The sequence below is a fragment of the Plectropomus leopardus genome, chromosome 1 (assembly GCF_026936395.1).
Source record: "Plectropomus leopardus strain MGB_pleo_1.0 chromosome 1, ASM2693639v1, whole genome shotgun sequence".
Classification (NCBI taxonomy): Eukaryota; Metazoa; Chordata; class Actinopteri; order Perciformes; family Serranidae; genus Plectropomus; species Plectropomus leopardus.
The window spans coordinates 35,513,968-35,532,262 of NC_142176.1; the positions used below are offsets into that span (position 1 = coordinate 35,513,968).

General features: G+C 39.9%; 1 long non-coding RNA gene across 1 annotated transcript in view; it reads left to right on the forward strand.

Annotated features, from left to right (window-relative positions):
• The window catches only part of LOC148190457 (uncharacterized), a 140,047-nt gene that overhangs the window by 4,235 nt on the left and 117,517 nt on the right, over window positions 1–18,295 (forward strand). Inside the window, exon 2 of the long non-coding RNA XR_015777501.1 lies at window positions 462–495. This is a non-coding gene — a long non-coding RNA (uncharacterized LOC148190457). The remainder of the gene's footprint in view (window positions 1–461; window positions 496–18,295) is intronic.

Here is an 18,295-nt window from a genome sequence, read left to right on the forward strand (position 1 = left end):
CATCGGACTACAATTATCCTAATAACGTTAATCAAAGTGATTGCACCAGTGTGTGAGTGCAGAGTTCTTCAACATTTTTCAGGCCAAGGACCCCTTAGCTCAAAGAGAGGCAGAGCAGGGATCACCTTCTACAATTATGTTATGAAGTTAAGTTGTACTTGAGATAATTCTCTGAATATTTTGGGGTCTTTTTTCTCATTTTCAGTTGCCTGTTAAGTTAGCTGCTTTGTGGCAGCAGTTGTAGCATGGCTAGGTGTGTTAGCTTTACCCTCTGAATTTTGCCGCTGGTTTCTGATGTGGACGATGTGTCAGAGTCTCTTGCTCCAAAGTAACTAAACAGACAGTTGTGACTCACAACAATGTCCATACTCTTGTCCCCCTTTCCCACCAAAATTAGCGTGTGCATGCAGGTTTTTTAAACATGGGTAAACCTGCTAATTGTCTTTTTTTTTATTATAAAGGGCCGAGGTTGGAGTTGAACCAGCAGCCGCTGCGGTGAGTACACAGCCTCTGTACATGAGGCGCTTTTTCTACCAGGTGAGCTACTAGGCACCCCATAAACCTGCTAAATATGAGCAATAAGCTGTATTCCCACTCATTGGTGGCCTTTCTGTCAGGTGGTGTCTGTGTGTTTGTGTGTGTTGTCTTTGTTGTGTGTCTGTGCGATGTCACGGACAGGCAGGAGAACAGCTAAACAGTCGAAAGAAGTAGGATCAGAGGTCTTTGAAAACTTTTCAGTGGTTTCTCTTTTTATTTCTCTTACTAACTCAGCCCCTCTTTCAAACTCGGTGCAGATGTATTAGGGTCGGTGTTTTAGCGCTGCTTCGGAGGAGATGAAGGCAGTGATGGTGCGTCATTGAATCTCGCCAGTTAAGGTGCTGAAATTAGTGCGTTCACTCGGATGTTGTGTTCCCATCAATGCCGTTTGGAGCCAGAGGTGACAAAAACCTGTGTCTGCTGCAGAGTCATTTGACCCAGGTGTGAATGCCGATTGTACGCATTCCCATGAAAAGCCAAATGTCAGCGGGTGATAGCAGGTTTTTGGTGGGAATGAGGCTTTAGAGTGAAAATAGAACATAACTGTTAGCCAGTTAGATAGTGATTTAGCATTGGCTAGCTAACTTGATTGCGTAAAAATTTATGGCCAACAGGTGTGGATGGATTGGCATTGAATTTGGTGACGACATTCATGTTCCAGTCAGGTTTAAATTGTTATCCCTTAACTTTCCATCCAGTGCCATCATTATGTCATGTTTTCACACTCTCTGGCACTTACAGAGTAAACCCAAATGTTTGTGTGAGTGAGAGAGAGAGAGCAGCTCCATAAATAGAAAATCAATATGTGGCTGCAATGTTGCTATTGTAGCAGAGTGCCATAAATAAATGAATATAGAAAACCCTAGATAGTGTACTGTAGAAGTCCTATTTTTTTGCATATCTTGCAACATGTTATTCAGTGTTGAATTGATATTATAATGCAGTGACCAAATGTCTCATCCCCAACAATCAGCAAGTTACAAAAGCAAAAAATGTCTTGTAAAGCTTTAAGTGAGACAATGTTAATTCTCATCAACAGCGACCACTGTGGCCCGCAGGATAATGATACATAGAATTTTGTTTTATATCCCAAAATTCTCTTGAGTCTGTTGGTCATAATTAGGTGTTCTGAATAAGCTGAGCGAGGTGTAACAGTACCACACTGCCTCAGTAAATCAGATCCATAGCAACATCTTATCTTCCTAAAGTTTGCCAACATTCACCATCATGAGCTAGTGGTCATACCAACTGACCAATTTAGGCTGCTGTAGTGGAACCCCTCAGTGTACAGCACTGAGAAGGGTGTGTCACATTACTCATGAATTCAATTTTTCACATTTGAGAGAAAGATAAAGACAGATAAATACCTTTTTGTAAACATACAAAGTCTCACTTAAGATACATCTATGAAAATGGCCTTAGAATTGTATTAAAGGAAAATATGTTGCTTTGGTCAACTTAACCACACCTATATGCAAAATAGCTCAGTCCACCTGGGCTTTGTTGGCCCAGCTGTGACAATGATGAGCGCCAAAAAGCTGGACATATTTTGACTAATATGCATGTTAAAATGAGTGCCAAGAAAAAATGAGGCATGTTACTAAGGATGAGTGTATGCCAGGTGCATTGTGCCACGGGAAAACAATTATTTTGCATGTAATGTGCCTGTTTTGGGGTTCCGATGTTATTCAAATGATGTAGGTAGTGTTTGTTGTATTGCCTTAATAGGACACTTTGGGCAGCGTTGTGGTGTATGCTCTTACTCCTTAGAGCACGGAGCCATCATGAGTAACAGGTTCATATAGTTCTCAGCTTCAATAGTTGTTAAGACCCTTACTTCTATGAAGCTATTACTATCCACTCCTGCTATTAAGAGGGAGACAAAGTGGGAGGTGGTTGAGAATATAATGAAGATATAAGGAAGTCGACTCATTGCTGCCCTTTGAGAGGCTGGCTGACATTTTCTCCATCTTGCCAATCTGATCAGCACAAATGTCCTGGGGGTGGAGGCTTCTGCACTTTTGTCAGCTTTAGTTTGAAGGATGCAACCCCCAACCACATGCTTTTTTTTTTAAAAGCTTCATCAGGCAGTTTGTCTTTACAAAGTACTGTGAACTTTATAGAGGGAAATGGGCTATTTATCCTAAAACTCAAGGATTCATAGACTTAAATTTAAATGACCTTACCTTACCTCTCCTCCTTTGGTAAATGCAGTTGATGTGTCCTTGTGCAAGGCATGTGACCACAAGTTGCACCTTTGCAGCTTAACTGTAATTTCTACAGCACTGATTGTAGACAGCTTCTTGTTTTAGTTTAAATGGGAGAACATAGGGCTTAAGTGTTTGGAAGCAGTCATGACCATAAAGATTTTAATTAGGGATTCACCGATATTGAAATTCTGGGCTGATGCCGATCTTTAAATGAACAATCTGGCCAATATTTTACACACAAAAAAATTCTGCAAATCACTGGATACATTTTTTTGAGTGTCGCAACCTCACAAAGACACAAAGTGTCACAAAGTCTCCCTATTTGATCTGTTTAGTCTGATAATACTTGAGTCTAGAAGTGCCACAAAATTAAATGACTTCATCACCATTTCAGCGCAGTGCTAAACCAGAAGAAGTTGGCTTGGCCAACAGAAGTTTCTAGTACACTACCTCTGTCGGTCCAGTGATGCAGAAACATGATCACCAGATCATTTAGTACTGCAGAAACATGCCTTTTTGGTTTTATGTGCCACTGAGCAGCTTTTATAGAAATGAACAGGGCCCTGCCGCTGTGGTGTATCCAAGTCTCTTAATACATCCATGGTTCATCCCAGACACGAGTTTCTGTTGTTCTTGGGAGGACGGAACGCCGGCAGCTACAAGCCAATCTCATCACGTGACAGTGAGATCACAGAACCCATTGAGTTTGTGGCCGTCAGTCTTCAGGCCTACTTTTTGCTGGTGTTAAATCAAGGTTACACAACAGAAAAATATCAGCCACTGCCACTGGTGTCATCTTATTTGCCGATAGGCTGATGCCAGTCAACTAGGCAAATATTGACCGGTACCGATGTTTAGTTGATAATTGGTGCATTCCTAATTTGAATCTTACAAGCAATTTGAATACTGAATATTGTAAAGCTAATTTTAACCACTCTTATACAGTTTGCTGTTGTCTGTGCCTTGGTTAACTTAACGGGCAAAAAGAGCAATATGGATTTTATTTCCTGCCTCCATCCCTGGCTGCTCTGTCAGGTGAAATCTGTGGGGAGTCGAGGTGACAGACAAACATGTTGATCACAGCTCAATAAGCAGTGCTGAGGTCATCAAGACCAACTCTAAATGAGACAGGCTGACCGTTACCGTGGCAACAGGCTACACCGATGAGCAAACAGGAGATCCCCAGACAAACTGAACGAGCATACATCTGCGTATCTGCCCATTTTCATGTTTATGTGTGTGCTGTGAGACTTTGCGTTTATATTTCAGTTTAGCCTGCTTTATGTGAGTGTCTGCTAAATGTCTTGGGGTACATCCCCATGAGTCTGTGACAGTGCTCTAGTTTACCATTTTAGACCTACAACTGCTGTATCATGGGGAGATTTTCCCCTTTTTTATTATAATGTAGAAAAGAAGAAAGAGAAAGTAGCAGAATGCTTTGTAGTTAGCTGGATATGAACAGCGACAATTGAAATTTACATTAAATCACAGAGCCACCAGGGAAAACTAACTGCATTCTAATCAAAAAGGCTCATGGGTATATATTAAACTGCGTATTATTGTATGAAAAGTAAACAAATCAAAGTACCAGCTTTTACTGATAATGGAATTCTTTCTATAACTGACTTGCTGAGGCATAATGCCATGTAATTTCCCAGAAGTTAGAGAGGTTAACTTAAAGTGCATAACAGGAGCGGGTGAGGAGGTACTAAAGTTCTATTTGCACAAGACTTATGCTACATGGATACATTTACATATGATCATTTTTAAAATAATTTCTGCCATGCCTGTAATGTGTGAAGTAAAAATGGCACACATTACTTTCTGTATTTGAAGATGAGCCTTGATAACGCAAGCCTTGTGTTAAGTGAATTAAACTGAGTTTTTATGCAACATTTTTAAACAATACTTTAGCCCCATTTACTGGATTTATTAACACAAGTTCTGTCTTCTGTGATTTTACTCGCCCTGCCTTAATTGGAGATATACTATCTCTGAGTTTCCTCCGCTAAGTGCAGAGTGTGACAACGTAAGTAAAGGCCTTTGCTAATCTAAACCTGCCGATTTATAACATCAGTCAACTCATACACTGAGGTTGGTTTGGACAATATAAGTATTCCAATATTTTTTAGGCTATATTGCGATACACAATTTTTATCTCGATATTTTAAAATCTCTAAACTACTGTAGACCACTAAAATATTTAACTAATAAATAAACTGCACTTACAATAAAGTTGATTAAGCAGCTAGTATTATTAAATAAAGTACTGTTAACAAAGCTAAATAAAGTACTGTTACAATAAAGCTGAGTAAAGTACTATTACAATGAAGTAAAATAAATGACTTTTAAAGCATAATACACTGTTATAGTAAAAAAAAACAACTTAATTATAATTAATTTTAGAAAAGCACTGTAATAATCAAGTTAAATAACAATGTGTTATAATGAAATTTATTAAAGAAGATGCACTGCTGTCTTTATTTTGCAGCACCTGGCTTGTCTCTGTCCGGAGCTGCTAATGTTTTTGCTGTGAGCTTCTAGTCAACTGTTGTCTTTAGCAAATAGCCGAAAGTTAAACTATAACTGCAGCAGTGTTACATATGAGTATAGATTCATTGTGTGCTGGAAACAGAGTAAAGGGCCTTCCATTCATGTAACAATAATTTTTGCAAGTCGAACCTGTGCTCTATGACCTAAAAATGTGAATAAATAGTCCCCACACTACCATTAAACTCATTAAAAGTTAAACTAAAACTGCAACATTGTTAAATGTAAGGATATATTCACTGTGAGCTGGAAGTCGCAGTGGTGCTTCATGGTCACTAAATGCAATAAAATATTTGCAGTCTGGAGCCCTGCAGATACAAAAACACACACCTCACCTGCTCACACTATCGCCCAGGTGATTTGTATAGATGGACAGGGGTGTGTGTGTGGTGGGTATTTGTGACCCTTTTTTCTTCTTCTTTGTAATTGTAAGATGTCGAGAGCCATAGGGGAGAGAGGACCGAAATGCTGGAGCGAGTCTCTCTCTCCAGTCACTTAAATAGTAATTAAATTACTACAAATAATGTTAATATTGCTAATATTCAAAATGATAAGTCCGCAGATGAAGGTCACGTTTTTTTTTTACAGCATGTCATTGCCTCTTATAGAACAGCCAGTGGCTGAAATGCTATGCTAAATAGCTAATAACGGCAGAGGAATTTATTTATTATCCATCTCCTCTGGTAATGTTAATTCTACCTTTAATAAGGTTAACAAATGATAACTCGTGTTAAGAAATGCACCGGGGCAATTTGCTTAAATTCCTTGACCAGACCACTATACATACAAGCTGATTAAGAGGTCAGGGGTCAGAGGCAGTGCCATTTTTAACAGTCAGACATGTAAAAAACACCATAGAATTAATCATGGGTAATACATGCTCAAATGATGCCAGATGGTCATGTTTAAATGCAGTGGCTATAGCATCTTTATGGAAATGCCTTTTCCTGACTGCCAAGACAAACTGGCTCCATGTGCTAACAAATGTACAAATGTTTAGCCTTCCCAAACCTGTGTCCCTTCAGTAATTAGTGTGATATCTTTTTACATTCACCACCTAATACAACAGTGCAGCCAGCACTCTCAGCTCCCAGTGCCAGAGCAGGACTTAGAAGTTGGCTCATTTTGCCATTAAATGGAGCTAACAAGGTCCACTGGGATCAAGCCGGCACAGCAATTGATGTCAGTTTAGAATAGTTAAGGAGGGCTGATAATGCTCGCAGGAATGTCCCAGTGGCCCAGTGCTCTTGTTTTTCCACACTGGAGCTGATAGGAGCAGTACTGGACTCTATAGACCCATGAGCTTTGTCTTCGGCTCTTTAAAGAAAATGGCTTTTAATGGACTTGTGTCTGAAAATCGTTACAACTTCATCTGCTAATAGATTCTCTTTGAAGCCGGCTTCTTACTCTACATGGAGACGTTGCATTGGTGCAGGTTATTGTCTTGGTAATCAGTGTGCATGCTGAGTGTTTGATTTAACCCATTGAGTTAAACAGTGATTAGGCTTTAGTTTTGACCGAAGTCACTGTAGTATATTATAGAAAAACAGAGTGATAGTAACACTCAAAGGCTTCTTTTTCTGACTGTCTCTTTGTGCTTGTTGCATAGTAAGAAATTTGCATTATGCTTACCTCAGTGTTGTGGTCTTTGAGTGTTTCTTGGAGCCACAATCCTGTGGGCACATGCACACATGCATTTGTCAGATACTTGCCCAAGCTGATTGCTGGGAAATGGGTCAGTGGCAGAGTTTAATTGAGTTCATAGCATGGAAGGTGGTGCCACCTGGCAGGAGGTGGTGGGAATATAGAATAAAATAAAAATTTAAAAAAAGGCCCTTTGAAACTTCTTGGCATTCTCTCATACACAGTTAGGTATTCTGGGCAGAATGGAGCAAACCAGAGCAGTGGTTCCTAACCTATTTGTCAGATGTCCCTCCACAGTTCTGTCAGAGGAGCTTAAGTTCCTGATCCATAAAACAGCCTCTCATGTCCCAAATGAATTTGAAATTGATTTTCAACTGGATGTTATTGTCTTGATGTTATTAGCACTAATAATGACATAACATACCAAACTTTCCATACAACTTAACTTAAGTTTTATTTTCTCTATGTATTATTTTGTGTTCACTCTTTAAATTTGGTGATCCATGACTGTAGCGCAGATGGAACTCTTCAGGAGGTTTTTTTTCCTCAGCAGCAGTTTGTGACTCTGCTGTTTGTGAATGAATGGACTTTTAGACCCAGCAGAATGATTGTAAAAATACAAAACCTATTAATGGCAACAGATGTTTCAGTGGTGAAGGGCTGCCTCAAATATATGTGTGGGAAACCCTGCTATTACAACTGCAGATGTATCAAGTATCTATTTTTGGTAATCGCTAATCTGGAGTTGTGAGGGGAAAATGTATGAATAATTAAATAAATAATTAATAAATGCGGTAAATGCCCCAAAAAGTTTAGAAACACTCTGCCTCTCCTGGGCAAGGCACATGACCACCTTTTTCTCCAGTAAGGCTAATCTGTGGCTGACAGTAGCAGCCCAGGGTTGTGCTGGGCAGCTACCAGCATGAATGTGTAGAAGTGTGTGAGCGTGAAGCAAGGCGAAGCTGACAAACAGCATGGAGCTCAGCTGACTCTTCCTGCATAATTACAGTCCGCTCTAAAAAAGAATCTCAGCGCAAGGCTGCTGCAGTGGCTTATCTGTGTCTCTCTGTGTCGTCTCTACTCCTAAGTGCACCATCTGTTTTTGCATCGAGTCTGGCTGAACTGTGACACTGTGTCTGAATAAACTTGTGTGCCTCTGCTCCCACTCAGCAGGTCACACTGCTGTTTGCAGATTCCTTTTTTTCAGCCCTTGTTATGTTATACTCTAAGGATTTTTAAACTGCTATTGTCTTTTTAAAATATTAATATTCATTGCTGCTTGTTATTGTCACCGAGACTCATTAAACTTCAATTACATATCATTTGAATCCCCATGGGGGCCAGTGTTGGTGTTTTTTAACAAAACGAAAATCACTTCCTAATTAGATTACATTGAGAAAAATCTTTGTTTTGTCACCGGGTGAAGTTAATTGCTGGATTGTAAAGGAAATGGCAACTGATTACTGCAGAGACCTTCTGTTCCTCTGCAGACTGCAGGGAAGTTGGATGGTGTCCATGTGAACCTGCTGACTGGAACGAACATACAGAGGAGAAGCAGTGCTCCTCTTTCAGCCGGGGAGGAGGAGGTGTTAGATCCTGGTAGCTTTGTTGGTTTCACAGAAACAAGTAGTGTTGTCAGGAAACAACTCCGGTTTAAAGAGCCATTATGCTGTATAATGTGCACAGAAGCAGCAGAGAAATCCCCTCTACTTATTTTCTTAGGACTCTAATAAGCCTAACATTTTGGTTTATCTGTTTCAGGATTAGTATAAGGACTCAGAGAATCTTAACTGATGTGAGATGATAATAATAAAAATAATAATAATAATAATAGTTTATTTTTATTTACAATAACTTAGGCGTTGACATTTGGTTTAGTTTCACAGCAGTAATATGCATTAAAGTAGTTTAGAACACTTTCTTGGTTCATTGGCACTCCAAATTCACTATAGGAGGAACAGTTACATGTATGTTTTCTTTCATTTACACAGAAATCTGTATGACAGCAAATTACGAAGTATTTAGATGCATCCCAAATCCGAGAATAATAATGATACAAATATATTCAAACTACATTGATAAGAAATGGAACATTATATAACCACAGCACAACAGTTGAGATATTCACATAACACAACCTCTGATAAAGTAATAGGATAAGAGAATGACATCTACATGGTTCATTTTTTGAAAGACTCTCTATCACTCATGTATGTGCACATCTGAGGGGCCTTTCTATATGAGTTGTAATACTTTATAATTTAATTATTCATTTTCAGAGTTTTTTTCTGTTGGTAACTTAGTTCATCATAAGTATCTTGGCGTCTGAAGTTCCTCAGGGTTCACCACTTGAGCCATTGTTGTACTGTAACATTACAAGTATGACACTGATTTTCATTGCTATGTGGACACTTGGTTGTATTTCAGTTCCTCCTCTCAATCAAACTTTTCGTGGGACCCTGATGTTTTTCATTACTCTCTCGCGGTTTCCTCCGATGGTCACAATTCTCCTGTATCTCTCCTGAGTTATGACACATTTTAAAACTTTTTTCCCCCAGTTCGTTATCACAACAGCCTTTTCCTCCTAAGTGGGAATCTAAAAGAAAAATGAAGAGTACAAGAGAAAGAAGTACAAAAAAAATATTACCTTTTCTAAAGGAAAGCTATAAAGGAATGTTCTATACAGAAACATCACATGCCTTTGTCGCATTGTTTTGTCACGTATACCTGTATGCCTGCAAACCAGAGCTGTAAGCTATGTGCTACATTTACTATAAACAAACCAGATGTCTCACTTAAATGATGAAACATATCACACCAATTTTACCATTTTTACACTGACTACTGGGGTGTCGTAGAATTGATTTTGCACATGAAGCATGCTTGGCCTATCCTTTGTATACTTCTCATCTTATCACGTCCATGAGCTGTAGCAAACCGTGCTTTCCTCAATCAGCACCATACCTGTCTAGACTGACTATGGGCTGTGCAGTGAACTGCCTGAAGAAATTAGATTAGCCAGATCAGTATCCACTTTAAAATCTCTTCTCGAAGACACACTTCTATAGATGTGCATTATTGATTTTCACTACACTGCTGCAAAATATTGTTGTGATAAACCACTTAAACAAGAAATAGGGGCCAAATGTGCATGAAGTGAAAACATGTTATCAGAAGTGATCTTTTTTTTAATTAGGAAAATGAAGTCAGTATTCCTTCACCTCAGTGATGAGGAAAAAAATCAAAGACTTAATAGGTGAAGCAAAAATCTCTGGGGAAAGTACTGTATATAGCTGTAACAGAATAAGGAATATAAGAGCATGTCAGCCAGGTATATTATTGTGATTTTTTTAGATTGTCATTATTTACAGTATACAATGCACACACGCACATGCACTCTTCAATACACACTCGTTATTTCAAAACAATGGTATCTAGTCTGTCTAGTCTGATCTTTATGGTCAGTGTAAAGGCTCAGTGATGAATTAATGGGAGTGGATGTGTTTATTGGACCATAGATAAAATATGAATGGAAACCAGCAACAAACTAAACCTGCATTACTACAGCTTTACTACGTGGGAAATGGAGCGCACAGAAAATGTAAGGCGAAGCACGGCAGGTTTATTTGTACAGCACCTTTCAAAAACAACACTTCTCTGTGACATGACAAAAGGGTTCCTATGTCAGGAGCTGCCTTATACATTTTGTGATCTTTTATTCTTTATATATTTACTATGAAGGAGGAGGAAATCACTTCTTTGCAATACATATCATAGCAGGCTATGGGCTTACAATATGTGTATGTATGTATAACAATGAATGATAATTTCATACAGTTTGATCTTGAGTATGCTTTGAATGCAGAGATGACAAACTTGATTTTTTTGCCTTTTTTTGTATGATAATACATTTATCATCTCTGCCATCCGAAAATAGGGAGGGTTCCTGTGTTTGGGGATGTTTGTGCATGTGTGTGTGTTTCTGTCTGCCCATAGCTAATCTTGCAAACTACTGAAACTATCTCTATAATATTTTGTGTGCACATTTATGACTTTATGCTTACTGCTAAAAAAAAGACTCCAACTCTTTTTACCCTCACTGACTGATCATTTCTCACTCCTCTTAACCGTCTGTTGCATGCCACATTTTGGTCTGTGTTGTGGCTCAAAAAAACTGACATCCATAGAAATGCTTGGTCTTATTTATTATTATTATTATTATTATTATTATTATTATTGCAGTTGTATTATTTCTTATTGTGTGTGTGTGTGTGTGTGTGTGTGTGTGTGTGTGTGTGTGTGTGTGTGTGTGGTTGTGGTTGTGGTTGTGGTTGTTTTGTTGGTGTGTCAATGCAACAGCACGGACCAGCAGGAGAACAGGTCAACAGTAGATAGCATGGGGAACAGAGGTCTTTGAAAACTTTTCAGGGGTTTCTTAAAATATCGATTCCATTTTTAGTCTCTCTTTCAAACTCGGTGCAGGTGTATTTGGATCTGTGTTTTAGCGCCGCTTAGGAGGAGATGGATGCTAATTTATGATTAAAACCACTTTTTTTGTGCAGTGGGAATGAGGCTCAAGATGAATAACTCTTAATTTTTTGTTACCTTCTGTGCCATCTTGACCTCAAGGGACCCGGGAGGGAAAATTCTACTGGCTGCAGCTTTTTGCAGTCTGGCTATTGTTATGTGACCGTCCTTCACGCAGAGTCATACCACACTCGTAGTACAGACTTCGCCTGCCCAATTTTGTAGACTTGCAGATTTTTGTTGATTTGGTCATTTCTCTTTGATGTTTATGCTTCCACCATAAATAAGTAATTGGACTAAGTGGTTAATTTGTTTCTTTTTTGTCTGTTTTATGTTTATTGTTGTTTTCCACTTTATTGTGCTGTACCCCTCAGATAAAGGTATTATAATTAAAATTTTACTTATAAACGACAAGGACAGATTTGTGGCTGTCTTTGAATAATTAAAAAAACATTCACCTGCATAATTACATCCAAGGCTATCTTTATTTCACATTTAGTGCCTGTTTGTAGGAGAAATCGATCTCTCCTGTGCAACGTGCCACAGCTATATCAAAAATAGACAAGATGTCTATTTTTTTTTAGCAATGGAGAGCTTCTGTAACGGGCTGCTGTGTGTCTTCTGGATTTACCACAATTGTCTAGAGTGGCTGTGATTAAATTGAGTGGCGGCCAGGCAGAGGCCTGCACTGTGATTGTACTTTTTTCTTTTCTTTTTTTACCTTGTGCTACATTCTAGTCATATGTTTGTATATGCACATCTCTCTGTTGGAATAACATCATGTAATATTAATATTTACATTATTACTTTGTATTTTCGTTGACTATTGCTGATCGGTATCCTGACTAAAAGTTGTTGATGCAGAAAGAAAAAGTCCATTATGGGCCCTGCTGCTCCTTCATCCTCAGCAGTGAGGATATTAATATACACAGTCCAACTTTCGAATCTAAAACATGTATAATCTGGCTAATATACTGTATCTACAACTTTCTAATATACCTTCATAGGAACGTATATGCCTCAGGTCGTCAGTAGAGAACAGATGGGTGATTTTGGCCCATCCTTCTGAAGTGGACATTTTCCAGAGATTGCTCTTTACCTGAAAAGACAATTCAAAATATATTCCTCACAGGCTAGGTATATTTAGATCACAGAGGATGTTGTCAGCAGAATAAAACAGCCCTGCAGATACACAAGCTATTGTAGTGAGTAATGTCGGATGGATGCATCCCAGCGGAGTGATTTTGTTTTTCTTTTTTTAAATTCCATGTTACATTTAAGTTCATGTAATTCACAGTATATGCTTTGTCTTTGTACCATTTCTACTATAGAGTATTCTCACTCTGTTATTGTAATGCACACTCTAAACACTTGGGAGTTGTTTGAAGGAAGCAAGGAGCAGACTCTTTGCCCGGGGGTGTTGGCCCGGGTCTGTCATGTTTGTGGAGATAGACTCGAGCATACTGGGGACATATGCTCTGCCCAGTTCAACCATATGCCCATTTTGCCGCTGCTGTTTTCCAACAAACTGCATCACTTTAGCACAACAAGTCTGTGTCTGGCATGCCTGTTTCAAGCAGTATTAATGTGGACAGTCGCTATAGTTGAAACAGAGCCTGTGAGGCAGAGGTTAAAGTGAAAATTCACTTTAAATCTGAATTAACACCGCTCTTCTCCGATGAAGTCGTGATCCATGAGCGTGGCCATGTTGCTCCAGAGATCAAAGACATTCAGCGAGCTGGTGAACATATATTTCTGTAATTGACGCTGAATCCTAACAGGCTTGCTGCCTTGCCAAGTTTTAGCTTGAGACATCCAGTCCAACTAAGTTTTATATGACAGTAGCTTCCAGCTGTGAGTCACAAAATGTCCTGATATCCCAGTAAAAATCTTGCAGCTGCTAACACACAGTGTCCTTGCAGTTGTTCCATTATTCAGTGTCTATGGATCAGCTTCACCATTTGTCTCCAGAAGGCCTGCCAGCAGAGTCTGTCTCTCTGCCTCTCAGAATAAGACCGAAAATAACACATAAGTCCTGCTGAAGTGTGGATTTTGTCATAATAATTTGGATCTTGTCAAGTTAAAATTTCAAACACGAGCATTTTGAAAGAGCCAGTCTTGTGGACAACATTTGTACAATACTGCATGAGTCCGTGTACTGTAAACCCCTGAACCTCTGTGGCACTGACGTGGACAGTCTCACTCTATTTCTTAGCTGTCCCCTGGCAGCCTACAAATGCTTTACATGGAAGGCTGAATATTTTCCATCTCAATGGTACACATTCACATCCCACTATCATGTAAAGCTGTTTTCTATCAAATGCAACCCTGAAATTGAGTATGCATGAGCACTGCACGGACTGCCAAACACTTGGCAGAAAATCCTTTTCATATTCTGAAGGGATGCTATTCTCTGAGTGTCCCATGGCTGTGTGCACAAATGCCCACCCCCTTGGCTTTTTGCTGCTGGATGAAGTGCCAAGGGTAATGCTCTTTTTCGGGTGCTGATGCCATGTCGGCCAGTAGGGGGCACTGTGACTTTGTGACAGCCCCCTCGCCTGTTGATTTCCCCCTGCAGTGGCTGAGTGGAGTGGCCTCAGCTACATTATATCTGTCTTCTCTCAGGAGCTTTCACGGCTGGGAGAAAATCACTGTGTTTGCTGATGATAATGCAATTAATTAAAGAGCCAATCATCTTAGCCTGGCATGTCTAAATTTGAATGGAACTTGTGACACATTTCTATGTGTTGTACATGCTGACGCCAGGCTGTGTCTCTGCTCATCATCAACAAACTTATTTTGTGTGTGTGTTTTTTTTCAGTGACTGACCACCGTAATGCAAATCATGCTTTCTTATTAATTTTCAGATTCAAGGTGCTGCATAACAAGGCAGGAAGAGAAACAAACAAAAGCACAAACAACCCCTCCCCTGTTGTCTCTTTGCGAGCTACTTTTAAATTGAATTTTCTTTCCTCTTTGAGCGTATTGCTGAGGCTCAATGTATGTCTCTGTGTGTACTGTAGCCGGGGGCAGCTCTGTAGATGAGATCCTGTTCCCCTGCCAGATAGAGGCCTCTGCTGCCATTAGTGTTGCAGCGGAGTTACGAGGTTGCTCACGCAATGCACCGGCTTGCCAGGAAAAGGAGATCAACGATGAGAGAAAAAAGATAGACGGAGGAGGAAGACATGCAGAGAGAGAAGGCAGGGACTCTAACCAGCGTCCGGGGCTTTAGCGCCAGGCTGAGGGGATGAATGAAGACAGTTTGGTCCCAGATCTCCTGTGATGCCCCCTCCACTGTTCTCCTGTACAAGATGGATGACATGACAACGCCGGGGTAAAAGGGAGGCGGTGCAAAGCATGTGTACACATCACAAGGAGCGTGTGCGGTTACGTGTGTTGACAGAGTCTTTTTCGAGTGATGAGGGCACTGGCGTGAGATCCAGTCAGTGTACATCATCGCACAGCTTTCTGGTGAAGCTGCTGCTGTGATGTCAGAAGAGACAGAGAAGAGGAGAGACAGAAAGAGAGAGAGAGAGAAAATCAGACAGCCAGAGAGTGAGAGAGAGAGAGAGAGTGTGTGTGTGTGTGTGTGTTTGGGGGGGGGGGGCAGTAATACTGTCAGCAGGAAATGCTTTGGGGTTTTCTATTTTTCTTGCCTTCCAGCTAGGGAAAAGGGAAAAAAATCATGTAAGGTACTCTTGCGCAGCCTTAAATATGAACTTGCATGATTTTTTTTTTTTTTTTGTTTTTGCTCCGTCCACAGGGATCCGATACGCTCTCCACAGAAGCAAAGTGCAGGCTGTTTGTAAACCATGCATCGTCAAATCTCTAGACGGACCATGCTGCAGTGTAAAACTGTATAATGTATCTCTGACTGACTGATTATCTACGAGCTAAAAATACACACCATTTCTCACTGTATTTACTCTGAGAAATTACCATTTCCTCCCCCCTCCAAAAAAACAACACGCAATTTTGGATGCTCGGGATGTGCAGCAGCTGTAGGCAGATAAGTGGAGGAGCGTGGATTATTCGGCGGGTGCGTATGCAACACCAGCTACTTCCCGATGCTCGTGTTGTGATTGTGGTTCGTCAGTCAGGGATCACGGTGCTCGTTGCCCTGGCAACTCCACTGTCAGCTCATTTGTACCAAGTCTGGGAGAGGTGTTTCTGAGAGGCACTTTCCATCAGCTGTGAATATTGACAGCTTGAACAAAAATAGGCTTTGAGAGAGAAAGTGCCGGTCCCTGTTGCAAAAATAAATAAATAAATGCTGTCTTGTCACAAACATCAGGCTAATGAAACAGGAAGGCTGACCAAAGCTGGGACTATTTTACTCAAAACGACTACAGTTGAGTCTTTGCTTAAACCCTTTGCAACTCAGTTACTGTTGCTGCATCTGTCAAGATTTCTGATCGTGTACAACCCATGTGCTGTTTACAATGAGAACAGCAGCACTCTACATTTCAGTATTTTTTTAAACAATAGGTCCTTGATGTCAGACAGAGGAAGACAAAAGCAGGTTCTTAGTTGAAGCTGACAGCTATCGGTTTAACTGGCTGAAATGACGACTGCTGCTGGCACTTTTAATCTGATGTAATGCTAGTAGGCTAACCAATTAAGCTTATGTTAGCACCGTGAGTCTGTGAAAAAAATATCAGGCTTTTTGAAGTTTCAAGCTGACTAGAACAGGGCTTGGGCGGTATCACAGTATTACCAGGGTATGGCATGATTTTCAGTATCGTCAAAAATAAAGATGCTTATCTTTCTATTGACCTTATACTGGAGAGTATGTAATGAGGATGTTTTTTTATGTAGTTCCCATCACGTACCACCAGAGGTGGAACAGGGAGTTGAGCTAACAGACGTTACTACATCGGAGTAGAGAAGGCAAATCACTGCTGAAAGGCATGGAGAAATGCGCTTCTGGTGTTAATGTGTCAGGCAACTGCTGACAGGCGGCTGTGTGACACTTAACATATCGCGTCCAGTTGGCACTCATCGTAATGGTTTGTTTTTGCGTGGAACCGTCAGGATATTGGGGTCACAGTATAGAGCATGCAGCTGCATGAAGAATACACTGCATGTAGATCATGCACGTAATTCAGAGCCAAATTTCACAAGTGAAAGTTCCACCCGCAAACTTTCAGCTGTATGCAGTTGGCAACATATGCTGCCATTACTTTGTATTATCAAACAATATTAACTTTTAATGACACAAGTGAAAAAGCTTTTAGGGTGAACACTAACCAGTTTGGTGAACATGGCTATCTGGGGTGTAAACTTTTCCAAATCTTGCCTAATAAAAAGCAGGACAGAGCTGCTAATGTTACCTTAAACTCTGATATAGCAACATCCCAGAGCAGCCTCTACAGTGGGGGATTACTTCACAGTGGATGTGCTGATCGTGCATGAGGCTTTTTAAAATGTTACCAGAATGAAATACTCCTTGTAGCACTCAGTTGTGTCATTAGTGTAAGCTAGTTAGCTGGGTACGCTAATGTTTGACCGACACTGTTTAATCCACTTTGGCTCTTGTATTTTTGGTTATGGGAAGGCTTAAATAAAGACAACACTTTTCTTTAGCACTTTTGGTAATTTAAGCTCTAGTTCCACATCTGTCTCAGTCCTGATCTGACAAGTACAGTGGCACAAATCCTAAAACCATTTTGCTTGAATAATTTATCATAATAAAAGCAATATATTTCTGCATTTCAATTATTTTTGTTTTAGAAGGAAATTAGGCGGACTTATAGTTTTATGTTCATTTCCTCTTTCCTCTGGCAGTGTTGGTAATTTGCTTGCCGTCTTGGCTCACCGCTGCTGAATGAATCCAGGAATAAAAACAAAAACTGCTGAAATGTGCTGGTGATTATTGTGCTAGAGGAAGCTAATGGGAAATGTTCGGTTTCAGGGCCCTGTGTGTGTATCGCTGTCCACTCTAATAAATACATGCATCAACAAAAGGGTGCAATTTGACATAAGTATTTAATAATGTACAGAATTAGCACTTGTCATAATCACAATGTCATTTTGCAGAGCTGCAATTTGGACTTCATTCTCAAGGGAAATCAGCTGAAAAAAAATTCTTTAGCTTCATTTTCTCAGTTCAACTAGTTGCTTACTAATAGTAAGATTGAGCTGTAAAATATTTAAGAAGTAAGTGTAAGAGTTGCTTGGAATATAAAGGTCTAAAAGAGATGACAATAGCCACTGCTCCATGATAACACGGAATGAATCTGGGAGGAAATTGTGTGAAGGAAACAGTCACGCAACAATTTCCACAGCTGAGTTAAGCTCAGCCGTAAACATGAGCATCATTCTCCCATGTACACTAACATGTCTTTTCACTCAAATGTAAGATGTGTTCTGTTGTGGAAATTTTATGTTTAAAGCCAAAAATACCTTCAGCGCTCAAGGGCTGAATTGTAAAGCAGAATAGTATATGAGATGAATGTACAGCAGTGTTATTTCCATGGATTAGCCAAAAGAAAGTATTGCAAAACACCCAACACCACTGCGGTATTGTTTAATACAAATCAACTGTAACTAATGCACTGACAAGGTTGCAACAACACAATATCCTGCTTTCCATGGCATGTTAGCGTAGGTGAGGCATTCAGTACGAGAGGCTTTTTCAGGAGCACAGTCTAAGCTGACCGACTGTTTTGACAAATCTGTTCATGTAGCTGTGGCAACAAGTAAATTGTTTGTTTTAGTTCCTTACAGTTAGAGACTACTCAATTTCTTGGGTCCAACTGTTGTGTCGATGGAAATGGAGCTGGTCAATACTGATTTTTATTTTTGTTTTCTGCAGTTCATATTTG